The sequence below is a fragment of the Mixophyes fleayi genome, chromosome 9 (assembly GCF_038048845.1).
Source record: "Mixophyes fleayi isolate aMixFle1 chromosome 9, aMixFle1.hap1, whole genome shotgun sequence".
Taxonomy (NCBI): domain Eukaryota; kingdom Metazoa; phylum Chordata; class Amphibia; order Anura; family Limnodynastidae; genus Mixophyes; species Mixophyes fleayi.
In genome coordinates this window covers 27,686,444-27,712,530 of record NC_134410.1, presented here as the reverse complement: position 1 = coordinate 27,712,530, position 26,087 = coordinate 27,686,444, and the positions used below count along the sequence as shown (strand labels likewise).

The following is a 26,087-nucleotide window of genomic DNA, read 5'->3' as shown; positions in this document are numbered from 1 at the left end:
GTTTGTATAGATGCTGCATGCGCTTTGTAAAATTATTGTAAGCATTTTTTAATTATTATTTTCTATACATTCTTTATATATGTCTTCTATGTATTTGTGCATGAACATTTATTTTTGTATATTTTTTGTAACATATACTAGTGATCGATCTAACAATCAAGGAGATTCAGCTGTGAATGAATCTGTATATCCCTATAAAGGGCTTTTCACCTGGGTGGGGATCTACCCCTCCTGATGAAGTCTGTGTAGATGAAATGCGTAGAGGTGGTTGTGGATTCAGGTTCACATATGATGTCCGCTAATAGAGGAGTCAGTTGATTGCTGGTTTAATGCTTGACTTTTTTGTCCATCTGGTATGTGTATATTCTAGTTTTTAATAAAATCTTTTTACTTGGATAATGCACTATGGAAGCGCCCCCATCTGTTTGATACTTAAAGAAATATATATACTTAGTAATAAAGGGGATTGCTGGAGGAGTACAAAGCTTCCCTTGAAAGACAAATTAACAATGGGTCATTGTAACACTCTTTCTTCTAGGTGCAGTGGCCTATGATAACCTATTTGGCTGAGATTCATTATTCAAAATGAAGTGTGTACATACTCTGCCCTAATGTTGTTTTATGTATTCAGGAACACACAAAGGGGATACAGAGTATGCGTCACGAAGGGTTAACTTTGCACTTGTCTATTATAGTCATGAAGTCTATCGCAAGGTATATAGTTAGTGTGATCATGAGATACCGAGTTCCATACGAGCGAACGATGGACGACATTGGATTGGATTGGTGACGTAACTCCCAGTTAAATTTGAGAAGAATGGGGAGGGGTCACAGTTTAGTGAATAGCTATGGGTATTAGTGGAATAGTAGAACCATTTTCGCATAGTGTCCAATCCAGCTGTAAAATCTCATTCTCTGCTTTTCTGTTTGTCTGCGAATCCTTTTTGTTTTTATTATTCTTTGCTTTCACATTTCTCAGTCTTTACATCTCTGTCAGTATCTCATTATTTTCTTGTAAACTGCAATATGTATTTCAGGAGTCACCAGAAAACCAGAAATAGAGAAGTTATTGGACAAATAGTGAGTTATTTATTTAAAGATGGACTTACAAGATCTAGTAATTAAGACTCATTATAGATGTCTTCAAACATTATCTGATAATAGTGATCTGCACATGTGATTTATCAGGGATGTTCTTAAACTTGGTCTAGCAATAGTGATAACCCATCTGTGTTCTATCAAGGATATTCTTAATAATAACCTAGCTGGTCCTGGGGAGAGGCTTCAAAACAGCAGCATTAATGTTGGTTATAAAATGAGCCGAAAGAAAAGATAATGGTTCGCTACACCTATAGTTTACCTGGAGTGGTTAATAAATCACAAAGGCAATGTGCTTTTACAATCAGGTAACAGATTGACATTGAGAACCTATGATTTCAGCATTGAATAGTTACAGTTATGGAGAGTATTAGCATTCACTCCAATCACAGGATTTTGCTCTGGCATCTACTAAAAAAAAAAAAATCTCTTTCTTCTGTCTCTTATTATTGAAGATTTAATTTCCTCTTTGTATCAATTAAATTTGTCTCTCCCTCTGTCAAACACACCTTTCAAATTCAAGAACTCCAAGTGGGAGAGGAATTGTGCTTGGTGACAAAACAGCCAGCAGAATGCATATGTGCTCGCATTTCCTTGTCCTGCCTCCACACCTAAGCGTATCATTAAGGAACAATTAGCTGCGTGACTACAATTCCTGTGCAAACAATTGTCAGAATTTCAACTGACAGCGTCTCTCATTCTACAGCCGTAAGAAATGATTAACCTGTTCATCTCCAGTGATTACCTATTAAGGAGCATCATGCATATCTATAGTGTTATAGGGCCTGAGTCATTAAGGAGAGCAAGGCAAACAAAAGGAGTAACCTGGACAAACCAGGTTACAATGCAAGGGGTGCAAATTAATTTATTTTTTTGAATGTAAGGAAAACACTGGCTGCTTTTTCATGTAGCACACAAATACTTGATAGCTTTATTTTTACATTGAACTTTTAAGCTGATCTAGGACATGCCCTACCCCAATTATAGATCTGTCCCCACATTTTAAATTTATCCCCTCCAATACAACATGGTTTTGCCAAGTTGCAAAGTTACTCCTTTTTTTTTTGCATTGCTCTCATTAATGACTCAGGCCCATAATCTCTGCCTTGTAGACCTCTAGCTGGAATGTTTCCAACATCTCATCCCACAGGCAGGATTCTGCAGGAAAAACAATGGTTTATACAAGTATTACTGCACAGTAGTTATTTAATATATTACAGTCGCATACTTTACAGTCTTGTGCATGAGAAATTCTACATGTCTAGGAGCTATACCATATCATAGTCTATACATAAGCCCAGTGCTGAATTTGCTAGATAGAGCTGTATTATAGAATGCATAACCACAGGTAACTCCTGATGGATGAATTTCACTATCACTGCTTCCTGCACTTAACACAAGCACATGTTGCTCTGATATTCTTTACACTGCTGGGAAAGTGGAAGCTACATTCCTGGAATATAAAGGGATTATGAGTGATAGGTGGCAGCCCGGAATGGGAGTGGATTGGATTACCAGCACTGTAACAGAAGTGACTCCATGAGAGAGACTTGGGCTAGATTTATCAAACCATCTAAAAATGAAAAGGGGAGGTGTAGCCCATAGCAACCAATCAGATTCTAGCTATCATTTTCTAGAATGTACACAATAAATTATAGCGAGAATCTGATTGGTTGCTATGGGTATGACCTCCACTCTTCCTTTCTACCCTTAAGGGGCTTATTTAATGTGAAGAGGAAGCCACATGCACTACATGGTAATTAACAGTGAAAGTGGATAAAAAAACCACTAAAATTACTCTCTCTCCCCTTCATTACACAACTAGTATCACCGGTCTGGACATAGAGATGACAAGGAAAGAATGCACTCATGTATCACCATTATCTATGACAGTTTGTTACTAACAGAAGTAGATAATTTCTGAAAGTGCAAAATTGTGGGCCTACAATGCAAAAAAAAGGTTTTGTGTTGTCATGTGCCCTTTTTAAATGAACGCGCTTGATTTGGTGCTCCGTATAGTGTGTTCTGATAGGTGGAGCTGAGCGGACCAGGCCACTAAAAACTAAACGTGGGCTGGGCACACTTGTGCGCCTAATGTTACATCCACATTTGGTATCTGCGTATACTTTTGTATGGATGTATTATTATTAGATTCTGCACATGATCGGTCATCTCTGAACCCCCCCAGCCCAATTGGTTTACCCAGCTGCAGTCTTGTCAATAATGTAAACAGTTATGGAAGCTCATTCTGTTAATAAGAACTGAGGGTTGAAATTAACTTGAAGGCAATTTAAAAGCTGAGGCTGTATCTTTTAAACTGGATTTATTCTCTGGGGTTAATAGTTAACTATGGAGTACACCCATCTGATGTTATAGGGGAGGAATAGACAGGGTGTATAAATTAGATGGGCGGAGTTTTAAACAGTGTCTGGTGGTCTCTGGACATTGAACACCCACCCTCCTTGGTTGGCTGTGTTTAGTGGCACGCAGGATGTGCTGGATGATTATCGTAATGGTGCTTAGCTATGGTATGATGGAACTGCTGGTGGAGATCTTGGATGGAGAGATGCCGGAAAAACGCAGTGCAGTCCACGGCCAGTGGTTGGGCGCATATTACGGTAGTGGGCACGCTAAACCCACCTCTCTTCCACTGAATCGACTATAGTCTGGGTACAGGTACCACCCTTGTGTGTCGGCCTGTGGTGCCGTTACGTTTAGCCCAGAGGATTGGCGGCTTCTGTAGAGCATGGGACGCGGTCCTGCTAAGGTAGATATGTGCGCCCAGGGTGTGATTGGTTGTCCCCCACTTGAACCTGGGGTTTGATTGATTGTCCCCCAGTTGATGAGGTCCCATGGTTAGGCTGGGACATTCTGGCTATGCCTGGCAGACGTCGTACTGACTGCTCTTTTCTCCACCACCATATTTAACTAAACTATTTTAATTTTGCCACAGTCAGGTCTTGTGTCAATTATTTAAGGTGATAGTTAAATAATCTGAGGTTAAGGGAAGTCAGGATATCAGCTGTTAAGCCTTTTAATCATGTGCATAAAAACTCTGAATTATGGGAAAATAAGCTTTGTTAGTTAAAGATTTAGAATGTGGATAAATAGAGGGGGGGGGGGATGTGTGTGTGTGTGGGGGGGGGGGGGTGCTGGGTAAACCAGGATGAATTTGAGCTCTAAGCATAAAATAATATCACTTAAAAATACTGAACATTTTTTTAGTGAGTTGATATATGATTTATATGTTTTTATCTGGGGATAGTAACAATAATCCAATAGTAATTTGTTATATAAAAATAGAAGGAAGTTTGATACATATAAATCGAGTGTACTCACTAAAGATATTTTAAAAGCAGACACACAGACATACTTGTCTACTGTCCTCCTGGACGAGGAGGCACCTGTCCGGATCGCAGGTGGAGACGGGACTTAATGACACATTTTGCGTAATCAGGCCCCAACCCTTCTGCACAATGCCGTTAATCGCTGCTGTGATTGGCCCCTCCAGCACTTGCCATCTGACCTCCCATCCAGTGTCTCCTGGAGGGGTAGGTAGTAAAACTTGTCAGATATGTACACTGGAAGAGGGCAGAAGCTTCCACAACACAAAGGATTTTGTCTCAATTTTCTTGTTTGAGTCTCAGAGATATTGGAAGTTACTGCATGAACTTAGTTAAGCTTTAGACTTTGCGAGCATTGGAACTCTATAGGATCTCAGGGGCCCAGAAGCCTTCTAACATTTGAATCACAAACGCACTGTGAGGTAAAAGGAGGAATTAATGACAAAACAGCTTTAAATTTATATATATATATATATATATATATATATATATATATATATATATATATATAATATAAATGCTTAGTGGTGTGTGTTTGTCTGTGTAAAAAATAAAACCAAGCTGCAGCGCCACCTGCTGGACGGAGTTATACACTGACCTACTAAATTCTTAGTATGTGTGGAAAAAAAAACTTGTTAATTGTTAAAAGTGTTTATAAAGATTTAAAAAAAAAATAATATATATATATTTCTTGAAGGAGAAGTGACAGTTGGGAGTGGTTGGTGGTTGCCGGGGGTGACAGTGGGGAGTGGTTGGTGGTTGCCGGGGGTGACAGTGGGGAGTGGTTGGTGGTTGAGGCCTGGTCTAGGCCCAAATGCATGACAAGAACCTTTTTAACACCTTAAGTAGCTTGATTTGACTAGAATGCATGAGTATCATGCACGGGTTAACTTGTGTATATATATATATATATATATATATATATATATATATATATATATATATCCCCATAAAATTCATTTATTAGGATGATCGTTGGGGAAAGGGGGGATTCCGCAGCGTTAAAAAAAAAAAAAATCCCACGCGGGTTTTTAACTGCTATAATGACCGTTTTTAGTTAACGCAGCGTTAAAACTTGTGCAATTCAATTGAAAGAGAGGTAACGCTGCCCCCGCGCGGTAATCATTGGTGTTTGCAAGTTTTTAGGGGAGTGAAGTGGAGTGTTTAACACGGCCATGTATAACCAAAGAAAAAGGATTAGCATACATTTTCATTAGAGATGAGCGGGCTCGGATATCTGAAATCCGAGCCCACCCGAACGTTGCCGATCCGAGTCGGATCCGAGACAGATCCGGGTATTCCCGCCAATTGCAAAACTGAAACTGAGGCTCTGAGTCATAATCCCGCTGTCGGATCTCGCGATACTCGTATTCTATAAATTCCCCGCTAGCCGCCGCCATCTTCACTCGGGCATTGATCAGGGTAGAGGGAGGTTGTGTTAGGTGGTCCTCTGTCCTGCTATATCTCGTGCTGTGCTGTGCTGTGCTGTGCTGTGCTGTGCTGTGCTGTGTTCTGCTCAGTCCAGTGGGGCTGTGTGCTGTGCTCTGTCCTTCTGAGTTCAGTGGTGCTGCTGGGTCCTGTGCTGTGTCCTGTTCAGTCCAGTGGTGCTGTGTCCTGTGCTCTGTCCTTCTAAGGGCATTGTTATTTCCCCATTATTCCCAAGTTATAATTTTTTTTAAAAAAGTTATAAAAAAAAAAAGAATAATTATAAAAAAAAAGAAATTAAAAAAAAATATCCAAAAACAATCCTGCAGTATAAGTCCATTGGTACTGCAATATTACAAAGTTCACTGATTCTGCAGTATAAGTCCATTGGTACTGTTATATTACAAAGTTCACTGATTCTGCAGTATAAGTCCATTGGTGCTGCTATATTACAAAGTTCACTGATTCTGCAGTATAAGTCCATTGGTACTGCTATATTACAAAGTTCACTGATTCAGCAGTATAAGTCCAGTGGTACTGCTATATTACAAAGTTCACTGATTCAGCAGTATAAGTCCAGTGGTACTGCAATATTACAAAGTTCACTGATTCTGCAGTATAAGTCCATTGGTACTGTTATATTACAAAGTTCACTGATTCTGCAGTATAAGTCCATTGGTGCTGCTATATTACAAAGTTCACTGATTCTGCAGTATAAGTCCATTGGTACTGCTATATTACAAAGTTCACTGATTCAGCAGTATAAGTCCAGTGGTACTGCTATATTACAAAGTTCACTGATTCAGCAGTATAAGTCCAGTGGTACTGCTATATTACTGCAGGCAGCTGTGCAGTGGAATTCAGACCATTTGAAGGCGGAGGTATTGTGGCCCCAGTACCAAATTGTGTACCGGGACCACTGCACTATGCAGTCCAGAAAGCTACCTCGGTGAAACGTTTTGGACTAAAAACAATATTGTGAGGTGTGAGGTGTTCAGAATAGACTGGGAATTAGTGGAAATGATTGTTATTGAATGTTATTGAGGTTAATAATAGCGTAGGAGTGAAAATAAACCCAAAAACTTGATTTCAACACTTTTTATGTTTTTTTCAAAATAAATCCGAATCCAAAACCTTAAATCCGAACCAAAACCTTTCGTCAGGTGTTTTGCGAAACAAATCCGAATCCAAAACCTCAAGCAAATCCGAATCCAAAACACGAGACACCAAAAGTGGCCGTTGCACATCCCTAATTTTCATAATAGATTGCATTACACAACCATTCTATTTGATAATATTTACATTACAATACTTTCTTTAGCATATTTTTTTATTTCCCTGTTTTTTACTATAGAATCATCCATACCATGTCAAAACACATTAGTACATACATATTTGTACAAAAAACATTCATAAATATATTTAGTGATTTTTTTTATTTTTTTATATGTTTTTTTTAAATAAAATCAACTTTTACATGTTAGGCATTACTGATAAACATAGCTTATCTTTTTTTTTTTCATTATTACATGATTTCAAATAGTTTGCTTAGGTTTTTTATTTTTAGCGAGATAAAACAACATATTTTCCTGTTTAACGCACCGTGTTAAAAAACAATTGAATAGTTTTTAACGCAAAGGGCTCTCACCCACCTTATACTTTCTATAGACCACCTACTGGAGCGCGAGAGGACCGTTTCATGAAAAAAACGGAGCGTCAAAAATGGAATTGAATCGCGGGTAAAGTTAACACGCTCAAAAGTGATAAAAAAAACAGCGTTAAAATGAATTAACGCAGTGTTAAAATTGAATTCCCCTCTTAATGTCTACTGAACACAAAACACATTTTTAGAGTTACTCCTGATTGCAGACACATGTTATACAATGCATATGTAACTGTCATCACTACAGATCAGGACTTATACTAACCCTGTAGTCGGAGCAAGAGATACGGCAGAAAAATAAGTAACTTTGAGATGCCCAGTGCTTGATTTGAATGTGGCTGCATGCGCTCGAGTTTGGCACGTCTTTACTATACATTGCCTATGGGCGAATGCCCCTTGCCACCCCTTTCCCTCCCAGAAATCATAGGCTGTAGCAAGTGTCCTTTGCGTACGAAGATGAATTGGACGTGGCTGCATTCCTTGGCACATGAGCCAGTTCTGAGCATGCGCAGAGTAATTCTACTAATTATACGCACAAAGCAGATACGTGCCTTGATTTTTTCAGGCCCATATTGTTCTGTGATCTCCATCACTTATTATAGGACTCTATGTCATGAAAGTGCCACACTTTTTTATTTAAATGTTCCTATGTATGTTGATCTTGTGAAGCTAGGCCATTTGAGAGCTAAATTATGCTAGAACTAATAAAGGTCATATTAGAATATGTTAACGTATTATACGGACAGATTATTGTGATTACTGGACTACAGTGAAACAAAACACTAGAGGGTGGCAGGTATCAAACTGACATGAATATTATTCCAACGCCCATTGGCAGCCACTTGATTCCAGTGAAATAACACACCAAGGTTGTTAAATAATAACTCAGACACAGTAATATCTGAAATTAAAAACGAAGAAGTGATGAGAACAGGAAATCAGCAAGAAACATCTGCAGAGCAGATCGGATCCCAGGATAAAACTCCAGAAACATATACTCAGCAGAAATTGGTAAATGTGACCTTTTTCATATTTAAATCTCTCCCGTGTCTGCTGCAGAGAACAAAATTATTTATCAAAATGTGTGCTTTGCCCTGCACAATGAATGACCCATTAAAAGTACCACTTTGTTCCTATGAAGGACTTAGAGGTCCAGTCACCAGGTTCTCTAGTAGTGATGGAATTACTGGGGGTGCAGACACCACAGAACCAGGGGGTCCTCTCTGCTCTGATAGGAGTGGGGCAGTGACTGCTGTGCCCGGAGTGTCATTCTGCACTGTATTTGTCATTTGGCATGCCATGGAATACACAATCTATGAATGGAGCTGTGTGCTGTGGTTGGAGTAGGACTGGCTACACTCAAGGCCAAACTCTCGCTGCCAAATGTAGAGGGACACGAATGTTCTGAAAATTCCACACATCTCTACCAGCAGGTGCATTGTAGAGGAGGAGGAATTGTGGATTAAGGGCCTGATTCGTTCAGGATCTTAACTTGAGAAACTTCTTATTTCGGTCTCCTGGACAAAACCATGTTACAATGCAAGGAGTGCAAATTAGTATTCTGTTTTGCACAAAAGTTAAATACTGACTGTTTTTTCATGTAGCACACACATACTTGATAGCTTATCTGTACACTGAAATTTAAAGTTGATTTTTGCAATCATTTGTTGGGGGCGTACATGCTAAAGTGTAATTATTTTCTGCTCTTGTGCGTTCTGTAGGCACTGGTCATTTTGGCTATATAATATGTAATATATCTAGCAATCATGATGCTGGTAATTGCCAATGTGCATCGACCAGGGTTTCTCAAACCCTAAACCTTTTTGTAACCCACGCTCCCCTAGTCTATTTGAAATACTGTCTAAAGTGTGTACATTTATTCCATGTACACCCTAATATGTATAAATGTTTACCAAGAAATGCAGTATGTCCTTAATTAGTTAAAAGAAATACTCATACTAATCTTGTTAATTATGATTAATTTATTCAGAAATTACAATTCCTAGTTTTACTTTTCAGGTAGAAGTACCCCTTGAATATTTCAAAGGTACCCGCTGGAAGTACATGTACCATATACTGAGAATTTGTAGCATAACCCTACCCTTAAAAATGTGTGCAGAGCTTGCAAAACTGTATTTACGGAATTGCTGGATCTTTACTTCTGGATAAATTTGTCCTTGTATGGCTCAAACATTAAACATGCCACGAATACACTCTAGTTCTCGCAAAGACTGATCCATCAAACATATCACTAATACACTGTAGTGCTCGCAAAGACTGATCCATTAAACATATCACTAATTCACTCTAGTTCTAGCAAAAATTGATCCATTAAATTTGCCACTAATCCACTCTAGTTCTAGCAAATACTCATGCATTAATCATGTCACTGTTGCTAATATACTCTAGTTCTAGCAAAGTATTATCCAGCAAACATATCACTGTCACAGGACATGATGGTTCCACGAAGGACTGACCCTTTAAACATGTCACACTCATGAGTAAACTCTGGTCCTTGGAAGAACTTACCTGTTAAACATGTCTGTGTCACTAGTACACTCCAATCATGGAAGGGTTGACCAAGCAGTAACTACCTTTAATAAACTAGTCCTAGGAAGAACAGGCTTATTTCCATGCATTCTTTCACTTCAGTATCCATTAACATACTCACCTGTGTTATGCAGTTTTTTGAACACGTGTTCAGCCAAACAGCTCTGCAGTGGTGCCTGTTGGATGGGAAAGAAACTACATTAGTTTAGGAATACAATGTCTTTTGCAGATATTACAGGTCTATTGGATGCTCAGCTGTGGTGCCTTTACATGCAAAGATAAGTCAAGGATTTCATTTATTTGACCCGATTGTGGCATCAAGCTTTTTAGGATCTTACATAGGTAAATGGAAATACGGAAGCTGGAAAGAGCAGTGATTGAGAGACATAGAAAATAATTCTAAGTGCTAGGTAATACGATGGTGAAATGAGTGCAAGTACTGGTAACAATAATAGAAATGAAAAAGCAGTATGAGAAGGTATCTTGTTTACCCAATGGCAGGGTGTGAACATACGTCATTATCCATCTATGACCAACTTGACTGTCACCAAAGACAAATTGTTAAACTGATCAGAAATTACTGTTATACCATCTGTCACTTTCGTCATTTGGCGGTGTACTCTGCGAGCCAATGTTCACATCATTCCATCTGACTAATCATTGAAGTATATATTATGGAAGAGTTATTGACGGCTTCTTAACTTTAATTGAAAACCTCCTTTATACAGTGTTATAATGGTTGATCATGTTCTTGCAAACTATTCCTCACCATCCTGCTCATATGTTCAGTGACACTCCAATTGTCAGGCCTTTACTGAGTGCCCTATTATTAAGATTTATGTCTACTGTATCAGTTTTATTGCCAAGAATAATTACCAACCCAACTCTTTGTGCATTTGTGTAGACTCCATTCCATGCAAATATATGTACAGCAAGTCCCCTCTTCCCGGTTCTTTCACATAGGACCAACAGATCCATTTTTCTTCTAATGCCGTCTTGGGACTTTATGCCTCCCATCAAAGTATAACCATCCCCATTGTGGTGTACATTTTGGTTATAATGTCACTTATTTGCATTTGCAAAGCTCTTATACATTAAATATTTCATTAGAAAGCCAAGCTAAGAAGAATGGATAGTAAGAATTATGCATTGAAATACAGGAACAAATCTTAAAACTCTAACCTATTCCTGGAAAGTAGAGGCAGCTGGCAGCTATGACAAGTCACAGATCTGACTATCCCAAGTGGCTGTCCATTCACACTGCATTTAACGGTCCATATCACTTGTTCACTGTTGGACAACAGTGTTCTCAATAAACATAGTATAATTATTTATATATACACACACACACACACACACATACATACACTCACACTTATATACACACACTTATGTAAACCTGACAATAAACAATGATAACTTTTAATTGGATGACTACTTTATTCTATTATTGATTTTGTACAGATAGAACATTGTTGTAATTTGGGCCGTGTAATTTTACGGCAATGAAGGGAGAGGAGTAAAATAATTAAAAATAATTCAACATGATTCGTTTAATTTCAGTTGTTTCTTTTGTAATTAGCGTCTGCGTTTGATGCTTATTATTGTAATCTACAACTTGATTATTAACTGTACAATCACCACTATATCCACTTCCCTTATAATTATAAACTACACTTGCCTGCACTCTGGTCTGATTGCTTCCACAGAGTGTCATCTCTTTACGGTTGTATGTTGTTTGCCTTTCTCTCCTTTCTTTAAAATCACTACTTTACATTATATGGGAGGGATTGTTCTGCTTTACTGGGAAACTAGAGAACTCTCCTGCTGGTTTTCTCCAACCCCCTTTGTCCCGTAGAATAAGCCCGAGGGTACTCTGTGGCTGCCACAACCTCGCTACTCACCAGTGTGGTAGTAGGATATTACAGTCAGCAAAAATAAAAAGTCTGGGGTCAGACTGAGCCAAACAATTAGGATGAAATACGGTAAATGTTATACAGAGACAAGGTCAAGAACTTACATAAATACTTGCATAAAACAGTGCACTTGGGATGTCATACAAATAAAACCATACGATAAGTAATGTATATGGATAAACTACTGTAAATAAAATATGTATAAGCGATGAGCCTACAGCCTTGTATGTTTACATGGTCACAAAACTCCTTATGGACTTCTAATATGCTTATAATTTACGGTATAAATTGACCCATATATTAGAGATGCTCAGTGTCACGAGCCGCGGCTCCACTGCTGTCCGCTGCGGCTTGTTTCTGGCTGCCTCGGGCACCCCGGCCATCAACATGACGACCGGGATGTCAATTCCGCATACACGTCCCGGCTGTCACTAAGGCAACAGCTGGGACGCTTCTTTCTCCCACCGCCGCGGCCTGGTTAAAATGAAAGCTGGGCACGCGTAATAGGGAGTCCAATTAACAGCCCTATGGGCTGATTAGTGCACCTGTTCTTTCCCTGTTATTATTGGCCCATCTGTGTTTAAAAGGCAGGGAGGGCTTAGCCTCCCAGCCGGTTATAGTTCTCAGTCTCTGTTTACTGACCTGCTCCTGTGCCTTGTATCTGTTTTTTGTGGATTGGATTGTTCGTGTATGACCCTTGGCTCTGTTTACTGGTCTTAGATTCTTCGCTTGTTGCCCTGATCTTTGCTTCGTATTTGGACCCTCCTTGTTTGCTGCCAGCCCTGACATTTTGCCTGTTCCTGACCGCGGTACCTGCTTGGGATCTAAGACCTCAGCCTGTTTCCTGACAACGCTTTATTTACTATCTCCCGCTACTCTGTGCTGCGGTACATTCATAAACTTGTACTACTCTGAGTATAAGACCTGGGGGCATCCGAGTACCTGTGAGCGTAACAAGCTCTACGGGAAAGGCGGCTGCTATAGGTGAAGACCTCTCCATCATGTTCTACAAATTCATGATAGGACCGAGCCTACCCGAACTTAGGGAATCCGAGGAGGCTCGCGAGCCGGCTCGTTCCTTTTGCGTGCCCTTGGCTCTGAATCGAGGCAAAACCTCATTGTTGCGTTGTCGGTTCTCGCAGGTTTTGGATTCCATAAGTACCTCCCTCCTCAGGAGATCCAGCGACATTGCTCACACAGAAACAGGGGTAGCAGTGTTCTTGTCACTCTCCAGTCTCCAGGGCCATTGCTCATACAGAAACAGGAGGGGTAGCAGTGCTCTTGTAACTTGACAAAAATTGACTGGAAATGATTGGAAATTAATGTTATTGAGGGTAATAATAATGTAGGGATAAAAAAAAGAGCCAAATTATGTAATTTTAGAAAAAAATGGGATCCAAAACCAAAATACGCGAGGGCGGTTTTGCCAAGACCAAAATCAAAACACAAAGTTAATCCAGATCCAAAATCAAAACACGGGGGTCAGTGAAATCTCTACGATATATACACATATGTTATCAATTTTCCAGATTGTCTTGGAGTTTAACTGCATAAGATGATTTTCCATAACTTGGAGCACCATTCAGAAGGGTGGAACACTGCGCTCAAGATATCAAATAGACCTAGTCTGGTAGAGCTGCAATTAATTAACAAGCTATCCCTCCTTGATCATATACAATACAGAATTAATTAATTGGCTGCGCTCATACCAGATAAACCGAATGAAGATATGTTTTTAACACGGTATAAACTTCTGTTATGAAATATTGATTACTAACATAGACTATTATTGACAAATAACAGTGCTCAGATGTGCATAACTTCTACAACAGCAATTCCCAGTCTTGATAGAACCATGTGCGTAAAACTAAAAATTGACAACATTCTAAAACAACCACATAAATAAACTTATGTCTGATTACGTTGTAACCAAAGGAACTTGCATGATATTGACCATTAAATAGATGGATGTGGTAGTGACTTTTGGAAACTTCGTATATATTTATACATAAGTCAATAAAAAGATAAACAACGTGAATGCGATAGTTCTTGATGATCAACATGAATGCGATAGTTCTTGATGATATAACTTGGAGTAAAATACCTAAAATATATTAACTTATATTTAAAAATGACCCCTGTCCACACCACACCCCTGGCTTTCTTCCTCTTCATTAATATGTTTAGCAGTGCTTCACACAGTGACTGTTGGAAGAGGCACTCTACGACCATGTTTGCATGTATACATGACATTATTGGAGGGGGAGTAACAATAGGGGTGCAGGGGTTACGGGTCCTGGAGGTGAGGGGGCCAGCCAATGCCTCCCCCCTTCAAATGCTTTGCTCCCCTCTCAGCCCCCCGCTCTGCTCTATAAAGAGCAGTGTTCAGCCCCTGCATTATTGTCTGATAGCAGCTGTTATGCACTTTTATTTCTGTTTTTCAGAATGTTCTCCAGAAAAGACCACTTATTCGTATATTCAAACACTATGTGGGTAGATTACACGTCGATTACAATAAAGTTGCATTTAATCTAACAACTAATAAATACATGTGAAAAAAATAAAATCTGTGATATTATAATTTGTGAATCTAGAGAAAATGCGTTTTTGTCTTTTTTTATTTAAACTTTTATCTACATTCTGGTCACAAGTGGGACTGCAGCAATAGAGAAAAAAGGTCTTATCAGATCATACATAAACTAAACTACTTTTTTAATAGGATCACAGCTTAACTGGCCGGGGTCAAACAGTACGACAGGATAGAAAATGTAATTCTGCTAAAAGAGACAAATTACAGAGCAAGGGAAAATCTGCACATTTCCTTTCATTAAAGTGCAGTAAATTATACTTTACATCTCCACCCCAATTATATTGTATTAAACAGATAAGAATGGCGCAGGCAAAACTAACAGGTTCTGTCGGCATCTGGTGATTATACTGCTTGGTTAGGAACACAAAATCCTTTAACGAGAGACAATTTTATAAGAAATCCAAGCGCAGACACTTAATACAGCATGCAGCCATTGCAGAAATAAGATATCAGGTGTGGCTAACATATATAGAAGTGATCAACAGAAATAGGATTCGGGAACTGCTAAAGATAAATGTAGATAAAATATGGTTTTACAGGACAATCTAATAAAGGCATACATAGTAATATAGCACAAGTCATAAAGCGGTCACAGGCACAGAGCACTAGATGTACTATATAATCTGGGGGAGGTGGGCGTGTGGAGGCGGGGCTCCGTGCCTCACTTAGCCCCGCCCCCTAAAAGGGCATAATCATTTCTGGCCTATTATGACAGAGGGTGGGGTCACAATGGCGCGTGAATCGCATCACTAAGCCCCAACCCCTCCATTTAACTTTCCTATCTGGCCGGGATTAGGAGGTTGCCCTGCTATCCTGGGAGCCTGAGAGGACTCCCAGAAATAGACAGGCAACTATGCTATTTTGCACTCATAGATGTTTGGACGTAGGAAAGCACTGGAAAACTGATGGCATCAGGGGCATAATTTAAAATGAGTACTGCCTAGGCCAGTGTTGTCTAACCTGTGACACTCCAGGTATTGTGAAACTAGAAATCCCAGCATACCCTTTCAGCAATAAGCTGCTATATATTGGCAAAGCATGCTGAGACTTGTAGTTTTACAACACCTGGAGTGTCACATGTTAGCCAACCCTGGCCTAGGCCAATTGTGGTGTTGAAGTTTAATAATTGGATGAAGCTGGTAATCGATATTTTCTGTACAATCAGCTGCGATGCGATCTATACGCAATGTAATTATTTTCATAACAACCTTTTATTATGCTTAACATTTACTAATCGTTTTATATAAAATAAAGTGGTAAGGAGGCTAAAATATGTTTTCAAATTACGAGTTGGGTATCGTTCTGTTCGCAATTACATGAAAACGTTTCTGGTATTATTTGTGTAGAGTTCGTACTCTGCGAACGCTAGTTATAAATAATATCACTTTTTCATACACTAAAAAGCCACCTCACAGGGATCATAAAAACCAGTTTATACAGGTCTAGAGGAGGGAAACTTAGGAAGGGCAGCTGGCAGTTTCATAGAACAATGACCAGAGGAATCCACCAATGCCACGCTGAGTTCCTGGGAGGTTATGACCTGGCAACCAATGAATGAAGACCATAAAACTGTAACTGTGTATTTCTGTGATGTCACTGTACAGTGTATAAATTGTTAAGATCTGGCTTTGGAAACCAGAGTGTTCTGATAGAAGCTTGTACTAGAGCTAGCAGGTGCACGCTTACCAAACTTTGCCTTTCAGTCTATTTGCGAATAAAACCTATGTGCTTTGGAACCACAGCGATCGCATAGGAAAATCTTTATTTGTAAACGATAGTTACGGACTTAATAGTGGTCAACCCAAATATCAATGTATCATTGTTTTGGGGCCTCTATAAGTGGTTGTTCCCAAAGGAATGTATGGCAGATAGGCAACCTGGCGACCCCAAAAATAGATTCTGGGACCCCACTTTGGGTTCAACCAACAGGATGCAGACATCCTCTCTGAGCAAGAAATTATTTATCACTATATTAAAAATACTAAACTTAATTTGCTTTGCAATCTAGTCCAAGCTAACGTAAATGTAATACTTTTGAACTTAGTGGCAGTAATACTGTAGTCATTATCTTGTGGGTAGTTTTCTTCTTATACTCATGAACATGTATTATCTGTAGGTTCTCTCAATTCAGAGAAAAGTTCTTCTGGCTTCAATTACAGCTAACAGAGGTATAAATATTAGATTAGGTACTAACACCATAGGTTATATGGATGCCCTATGTACCTCCTTTGAGGTACCATGCCACCTCATGTATGCAACAATAACTTTCAGAGTACATGAGCACAGTTCTGGATATTAATCCCGAAGGTCATTAGGACTTCTTCTTCTTCTGCGGGTGGAAATGTTTTTTTTATGTCAGTAAGATACAGAAGAGAGTTTGTCTTTGCATTGATTTAACAGCCTTAAATGAAACTACTGTAACAATTAGAATCATCTGCCAATTATTTAAAATCTATTGCACCGGCTTAGAAAAGTATTAGAATCTTTACCAGAAGAGAGGAGCCTCTTATTTCACATGTATAAGTCAGCCAGTATGACTTACATATACTATGTAAGTCTCTTGACCTCCATAATGCATGGCTGTCTTCCAAGAATTCCTGCACAAAAGTGTAACACCCCTTGTACTGATGTGTATGAGTGATGCCCCTGAATGACCTGGGAATGAGGAGACCACCTTGTGGGCGATAAGAGTGTAGTGGCAGGACTAGAGTGTCCTGAAAAGAACCTTCCTTTGGTACTGGGAAGCAATGCCTGGCTTTTAACTATCGGCCTATAAAAAAATCTCCCTTGGGAAAGAATCCTCTTCCTGGTCTTTGGGATCAGTGAAATAGTCCTTCGAGATGCCTATCAATGGAATCCTTCAATGGGTGAGAGATTTGGCTTGTAGCTGTGTGCTAGAATGAGCTTGATTTCCAAGAAAGAAGCTTTGGGACCCAGCAATAATGAGAATTGACATGCAAGAAACAGAGCTTATCTGAGCTCCAAAACTAATGTTCTGAAACCCAGTTACTTTGATTGAAGTCATAAATAATGCTATGATTTGCAGTGAGAGCTGGAGAGGTTCAGCTCAGCTGTTAGCCTCATTTCTGAGAGAGCCAAGTGCAATCAATGTGGATGTCCGATCTGAGAGGCATACTAGTAGGTGTGAGTTAACACTCTATATCTGCGAGTACCGCCGGGCCATGAAAGAACAGAGATAGACACACTGAAGTTAGCTGAGGGCAGGGCAGATATAGTGACCCTAATAGCGCAGAGGCAGGACCAGTGGTCGAAGTGGGGCTTATACGGTGGTATGCCACAATGCCACTTCTCTTACCGCCTTCATTGTAAAACTATCACATTCCATTCACTTACATTCCCATTACAGTTTCCATACCGCCACTTCTAAATTTGCACTTTGACCACTGGGCAAGACAGTGAGAAACAGAATAGCAGTCCCTATCAGTGAGAGAATAAGCTCTGGTGATTCATTATGTGATACCTCAACTGTGATTAATGCAAAAATTGCACTGGAGAAAAAATATGTCATCAAGTGATTATGATCCCCCTTGGCTCCGGCCAGAAATGTTTAGGCTGACGTTTTCCGGAAGTAATTGGAGAGCTGCATTCTACCCCAGGCTCTAGAGCAGCAGGGAAATTAAATGTAGAAATTTTATTTAAAAAAAATCAAACTCTCTTTTTGCGAGTGAAGTATAACGTACCTATGTGTTTGGGAGTATTAATGTTACTAAAGCATGGACAAATTTTCAGTGCTGCTTGGAAATCCCCTCTGTAGGAACAATGTTTTATTATATATAGATACATTTATATTAGAAATTATACTTTTATGCATTAGGCACAAATTTTTATTAATAAATCTAACGTATGTGGGGGAGGTGAGTAAAGCGGGACCCAGCTACAACATGCAACACCTTTCCCTGTCAAATTATGAACACGACAAGACAGAAGTGGTACCACCAACTTACTCAAAACTTCATACAGAAAAATCACAATCAGCATACATACACTCAGTGTATATACACCTTCCTAGAACTGGGTAGCCCTCCCCCTTTGCCCTAAGAACAGCCTGAATTCTTCGAGGAATGGATTCAACACAGTGCTGGAAGCATTCCTTATAGATTCTGGTCCATTATGACATGATAGTATCACACAGTTGCTGCAGATTTGTCGACTGCACATTCATCCTGCGAATCTCCAATTTTACCACATCCTAAATGTACTGTATTGAATGGAGATGTGGTGACTGTGGAGGCCATTGGTTACACTGAACTCATTGAGATGATCTGTGCTTTGTAACATAACGTGTTATCCTGCTGGAAGTAGTCATCATCTGTTAGGAACCCCTCTAGCCGATACAGCACAACCCGGAATCTACTCTGCCAGTCAGGTGTTCACTGGAGCCCCTAGTGGTGGGGACAGACTGGGCCGCAGACTGACAGAGGGTCGTGAATTGCGTACCGGCTGTGGAGAACCCAGGAAAGCGGGGCGAAGTCCAGGCAAGGGTCGAGGGCCGGCAGCAGACAACGAATCCAATAGACAAGCCAAGGTTAAGGGTCACGAGCAAACAGGAAGGTCGGTAAACACGCCAGAGGTCGGGGTCACAAGAAACACAGGCAGGGTCCAAATCCAGGCAAGGAGTCATACACGGGCAATCCAACAGAATATTCAAAAGGCAGGAGCAAGAAGCAGAGCAGGTCAGCAGACTGGAAACAGAAGCTATAACCGGCAGTGAGGCTCTGATCTCACTGCCTTAAATAGTACTAAGAGCCAATCAGGACAGATGAAGATAGGGCTGACAATCAGCCTCAGGAGGCAGCTAATTAATTACTAGCTAGAACTAGCATAGGTAATAACATAACCAGGAAGCAGGTATAAAAATATAAGTGAACCAGTTTAAATCATATGAGAGCTCCCCCTGGTGTTGGAGGCTGTCCCTAAACCCTCCTACATCTATGCCACAAGGATAATAACAGAGCACAGAAACTAAAACACACGCCCGGCTGCTAGCTCATGCCAGGATGCGGTGTACCGCCGCGGCTCGTGACATCATCATTATCTATTTATTTATATAGCGCCACTAATTCCGCAGCGGTGCACAGAGAACCCATTCACATCAGTCCTCCTACATACCACTGTTATTTTTTTTTTTCCAAAACATTTTTATTGAAGACATTCAGACATCAATTATGTAATACTGTTCATTTCACAGAAGAAGAGAGATATTCCATTGTAAATACAATCAATATACATGTACATGGGTATTATTACACTTTTTCCTTGGGTTCAACTTGAGGAGGTTTGATGACCATAACACAAACATTCTAAAATATGTGTGCCCGATAATAATATATTATCGCTTTAAAATATAAGACAAGGCAAAATTGCAGTAATGGTAACATTAATGGTGAAAATAAATACGCTATCATCTCTCAATAAAAGGAGCAGACATGGCATTACAATTTCCCCTCCCCAACCCACCATCAGGGTGCGAAGGGACCAGAGGAAGAGGACAGGCCCTCCCCATCATCCCCTACAAAAATTGGAGGGTCTTGAAGAAATACCCTCGTTTCATACCACAGTGTCTGGTGAAAGCATTCATATAGTTGGTTGCGTAATTGGGACGGTAGGGTATTAATATAGCTTTCCCAAGTCTCAAAAAATTTGCGAGTTAAGGTACTTTTCTGGAGAGAAGCCTCCAGCCAATCCATTCTCAGGAGAAAGTACATTTTTTCTTTAAATAGCTCAAGTGTTGGAGGGGCGCTCTGGATCCACATATGGAGAATCGATTTCCTAGCCGCTGCAGATATTGCCATATGCAACTTTCTGCCTCCTGTAGATGTTCGCGTATTGGGAGGTAAAATACCCAGTATTGCCCAATCAGGAGTGAATGGCAAATAATTAATTAAGTTTGTAGTTGCAAACCTCCATACCTGGGTCCAGAAAGCCTTGATAACAGGACATGCCCATAGACAATGAAATAGGTCTGCTTCGGTTTCACCACATTTAGGACATCTAGAATCAGCTGAAAGACCAATAATATTTTGACGGTGCGGTGAGAGGTAGCCCCTGTGGAATATGTTGAGGAACATCTCTGCATATGTAGAAGCTGGGAAAAGCTTTATCGAGGTGGCCAACCCCTTCAACAGCATCTGTTCTGTTAATTGGGGGAAATAACGCAACCAACCACTTAGGCCCGAATTTATTTTAGTGTGATCTATTATGGTTCTCAGAAAAGCATAGTTGGATGAAATTGCTCCTCTTTTGGAGGATACAGTTAATAATAAAGTATCAAGAGGGTTATCCCAATCAACTGCTGTGAAGAGTGATATCACTTCTCGGACATAGTGCTGGGCCTGAATGAAGGAAAGACCGCACAGGCCTAAAAATGGAAACAGCTCCAATGCCTCCGCGTGGCGGAGTGTCCTTCTCCCATTCCTGTCCAGCAACTGCCCAACTGACCGCAGTCCTTCCCTCTCCCACACAGTGAAGGGGCGAGCCGCCATGCCGTTCTGAAATGCGGGATTTTTGATAAACGGTAAATGTATGGACTTATAGGGGTTAATGTGAAGTTTGTGTCTTAATATATGCCAAATTTTTTTAACTGAAAGGACAAGAGGGTTTTCAAGAATATTAGAGGACAATTCTTGGTCATGCAAGTGAAGAAAAGCCTTTGGATTAGTATCCGAAAGAAATTGTTTTTCTACTGCTAAGTTAGTATAGGTGCTCTGGTCCATTATCCAATCCTTCAGGTATCGCAGATGAGCTGCATGACTATATTGAACTATGTCTGGGAAATTTATGCCTCCATTTGTCTTGGGTTGTTGAAGTTTGATAAGGCTAATCCTGGGGTGTTTCTTTTTCCAAATAAATTTACGGAAAAGATAATTAATTTGTTGTGCATCTTTTTGCGTTAGGAGGAGTGGTAATGTTTGTAACGGGTATAGTAATCGCGGAAACGATATCATCTTCAGGAGGTTTGCCCTGCCCAAGTAGGATAGATTGAGTCGTTCCCAGCCCCCCAACTCCCTTTGCATGTCTGTTATGACTTATATAATATTAATAATAATATTAAGATTATAGAGCAATTTTTCACTCAGGAGTGCATCATTAGATGGAGTAGCCGTATATAATGTCTGATAATATTTTAAGAAGGCTCCCGCTATTTCTTTAGATTTAGTGAGGGGCAGTGAGGATTTTGGCGTTGTGATAGCCACTATATGGCTTTTACGTCTAAAAGGCTTTGAAAGGTTTGCCAAAAGTCTTCCAGTTCTATTGCCCCACCTGTAGTATCTATTCTTTGTGTAGTCTATTTTAGATTGAGCTTGGGCCAGTAAGAAATTTTCTAATGTTTGTTTTGCCTGTTTATAGCTAGCGTGTGTTATATCTTTAGGATCAGACAGATAGGCATTATACTGAGTTCGCATTGTTTGTGAAAGGGATTGATAAATTTTATTCAATTCTTTTTTCTGATTGGCCATATATGCTATTATATTCCCTCGCAGGACTGCCTTAGATGCCTCCCAAAACAGTATAGGGTTGTCAAAGTATTCGATGTTATTGTCTTGGTAATCCAGCAAATGGTATTTAAGATGCTGTTTAAAATTCTCTGAGGTATATAAATAGGAAGGGAATCGCCAAGTAGAATTCCGTTGTCCTTCCAAGGGCAGACGGAGCGTTATTGTTACAGGGGCATGATCAGATATAAGTATTGAGCCAATATCAGTTTTGATGAGTTCAGTTACCAAAGAATCGGCTATTAGTATATAGTCAAGCCTAAAAAAAGAATTATGCACCCCTGAATGAAATGTAAAAGATTTGTCAGAGGGATTTAGCAGTCTCCATGGATCTGTGAGATTATGTGCCATCTTTAGGGCAGAGATTTGAGTCCATAGCTCTGATCTGATATTTTGGGGAACAGGGTTTTTGTCTACAGTTGGGTCATCTACCACATTAAAATCACCCCCTATTATTAGATTTGCCGTTTCTCTTGAGGTGACCAATTGGGATATAAATTGATAGAATTCTTTTTGATTTACGTTAGGGGCATATATGTTTAGAAGTGTATATTTGTAGTCATGGATTTGGACGTCAAGTAATATATATCTGCCATTTGGATCAATTACTCTGTCTAAGATGGTATAGGACACATTCCTCCCGAACAACATGGCCACTACCCTGGACTTATTTTTGTATGGGGCTGATATACACTCAGCAATCCAAGTATCTTTAAGGTTAGAGTCTTCCCCCGTTTTCCAATGTGTTTCCTGCAAGAAGATGATATCGGGCTTATGGCGCTTAAGGTGTGTTATAACTCTTTTTCGCTTTATGGGGGTATTTAGGCCATCTACATTCCACGAAATTACTTTCAGCGGTGGAGGAGGGCGAGGAGGGGAAACTATGTCAGGATGTGTAGACGACATGGTCAGCTCGCCCCCCCACCCGGGGATTGGTTACTTACAAACTGCAACCCTTCTTGATGCAGTCTTAAGATGATAGGAAGCAGGCGTGTCCACAACCTTTCAAATAGATTCTGGTCTGCTCCGCACCCCCCATGTATCTTCAAATTTTGGATCTCTGTACATGTTAAAAAAATCAAAGCATTACTGTCTGAATAATCTTCATCCACCATTTTCTATTTTTCCTATTTTCCAATAACAAGCTAGGGTGAATCCCGGACGTGTAGTCGGGACTCATCCTCAAAGATATGAACATTTCAATAACTTTGTTAGTCATAACCATAACGAGAAGAAATTTAACTATTATATTAGTGTAAAACATAACACAACCTATTAACATAAAAGAGGCACAATATTTGTTAAAGTGGCCAAAAATCTAGAGCACTGTCTATGTATGTAATGTCTCAGCGGTGAGGGGACACTCTGTCTCCAGTTGGTGTCCCTTGTGATGGCGACTTCCGTAAGAAGTATCTAGTGGCCTCTGCTGGATCTTCAAAGAACAGGGTCTTTCCATTTTCTACTACCCTAAGTTTGGCTGGGAAGAGTAGAGCAAAACGCTTATTGCTGTCTATTAAGTGTTTGCATACAGCTGAAAACTCTTTGCCTTTTTTGCGAAACTATGACTGAGAAATCTTGAAATATCAGAATTTTTGTGCCTTCAATAATCAGTGACGCCTGTTTTCTGTACACCCCGAGTATTGATTCTTTTGCTCTATAGTCCAGAAACCGGGCTATCATACCACTGTTATAATGAATGGTTAGTTAAGTTATTGTCACCTTCCTGTCATCTTGAACCAGTCCGGCTATTCTCCTCTGGCTTCTCTCTTAACAAGTCATTTTCGCCCACAGAACTGCCACTCACTAGATGGTTAATAAGTGAAAGAGGGTCACAAGTGGGGAAAGGGTTAATCATGTCTTCCTAACCTTATGTGTTAGGACACAAACCGCTGACCAGAATGGCAGAATAACAGGGCATGTCCAAAATACATGGGCAATGTCACCCACTTCACCACAAATGGGTCAGCAGAACCTAGATTGTGCAGGCCCTATTTTGTGTAATCTAGCCAGTGTAAAATAAACTCTAGTTTCAATAATATTTCCAAATGATTATGACATTTGGACATTATATGTAGATAACTATATATTATTTCCCACTGGGCCGGGAATAGAGAAATATGGAGATTGCTATTTGGACTGGTAAGATAGCTTTGGTAAATCCGACACATGGGTCAAGTGTTGGTACCAAAAAGTGATGCCACCATTATTACTCTGCATGTTTTTATGCCTTAAGTTGCTGCAACATGATTGGCTGATTAGATATTTGCATTAATGCATAGGCGTAAACCCAAACTTGAGACACATAACAGGGAGTTTGGAGAATCTACTACTTAAGATCAGTATCCTTTACATAACTGTGTAAATATTCAATTCAGTTCTCAACGAGAGATAAGACACCATTGTAAAACTAAGCCAAAATAGAACGGAACACTTACTGATTCATAAAAGGTACTTTCTGTAATTGAAGAAGACATTGCTGAACTGTGAAGTAACTGTATATTTTATTGATGGTATTAAAAAAATATGTATGTTTGTACTGCAATGTGAAATAATTTGAAGGGGTTTTTAGAGTGAAATATTTAGTGTTTCTTTTGAGTTAGTTGTCTAGTGATTCACTTAATAACTTATTATCTTTTCACTTTCATTTCATTTCTTGTGCCCCTTTCAACATTTTCACTTCCCAGTTCCACTGCCCTGCATCACTAAGTAAAAGCCATTCTCCTATGTGTGTCCTGTTTTGAAGTATTGTTTTGGTTGGGATATCACCTCTCTTTGCGTCAAGGTTGTTGTCACTCTCCTGAGGTAGGGGAGAAGTTGTTGATGCCACGGACAATCTGATTATAGGTCGCCGACAAAAGCGGATACAAAAAAAAAAAAAAGACTTACAAAGATGGTGTTCCTCAATTACCCAAAGCTAATTGTTCACAAAACAAAGTGTATGTAGATAACGTTATCATGGTAGTATTTATATAGTACTGTATATAGATGGGCAGGTACATTTGTAACTATATACTGTATTAAACTGTTATTAGTTTGGAGAAGATCAGACACTGCCATGTGTGATAACGCTACCCGCAGGAGTATAAAGCTCAGATAATGTCAGTTATTAAAGAATTTATGGGAAGATAAACATCTGCTTTAAGATTAGGCAGCAGAGTTGAACTGTGGATTTAATTGACTGTAAAGTAAAATCATTTATTATTGCTTGCCTAGTAACAAAGATGTTACATTTTCCGTAATCTGCAGCCATGTGAAGGAAAATATATATTAGTGGATTCTTATGTATTACTGTTGGTTACAAAGCTTACAGAGCAGGAAAAGCCAACATTTCCAATAAGTAGAACAGGTTGTGTATTAATGAGCTAAACAATATATAGGAAATAGCTGCAGTGTTTATACTTAAAGAAATATGTTCACCAAGATCTCTTACACTCCTATGCAGTAGATTGCAGTGTTAGGAGTTAGGCACCCGCCATTGGCGCATGCGGCAATACAGGGATGTTTTTAAGGAAGGAGAGGTGGGTTGGGGATACCCCCGAGGATGTGCGATGGCACCATACAAGGTAACCACGCCACCCGCATAGAGAGACCACACCGCTCTTCAGAGGCATGGCGGAAGGTATGTAATCGTCGATTTGCAGAAATAGAGATAAAATTATCCATGTAGATCATGATTTACACGTCAATTTGACAATTATCACCTCTATTAAAAACAAATCATCAGTTTTTTCAAATCTCCCATATTTCCTCCTCGCCCGGCACTGCGAAATCACCGCATACACCGATTTCCCAGTATTAAGAACAGAACTGGGGGAGTCTATGCAGGATGGATTTAGTAAATTGTTGTAGAAATCACTAAGAAGGATTTCACTGGTTTGAGACACTCGATTGTTTCAAAACCAGCGAGAAGAGCGAGATGAACAAGATTTATCGATACTTGCCGACTCTCCCAAATTTCGGGGAGTCCTCCCGGACTCCTGGAAGAGT

The 26,087-nt window shown here is 39.7% G+C and overlaps 1 protein-coding gene across 1 annotated transcript in view; it reads right to left on the bottom strand.

Moving 5' to 3' along the window:
• The window catches only part of LOC142102323 (leucine-rich repeat and fibronectin type III domain-containing protein 1-like protein), a 346,950-nt gene that overhangs the window by 124,626 nt on the left and 196,237 nt on the right, over positions 1-26,087 (bottom strand). Inside the window, exon 3 of the mRNA XM_075187128.1 lies at positions 10,202-10,256. The gene's annotated coding sequence lies outside the window, so the exon portion shown is untranslated. The remainder of the gene's footprint in view (positions 1-10,201; positions 10,257-26,087) is intronic.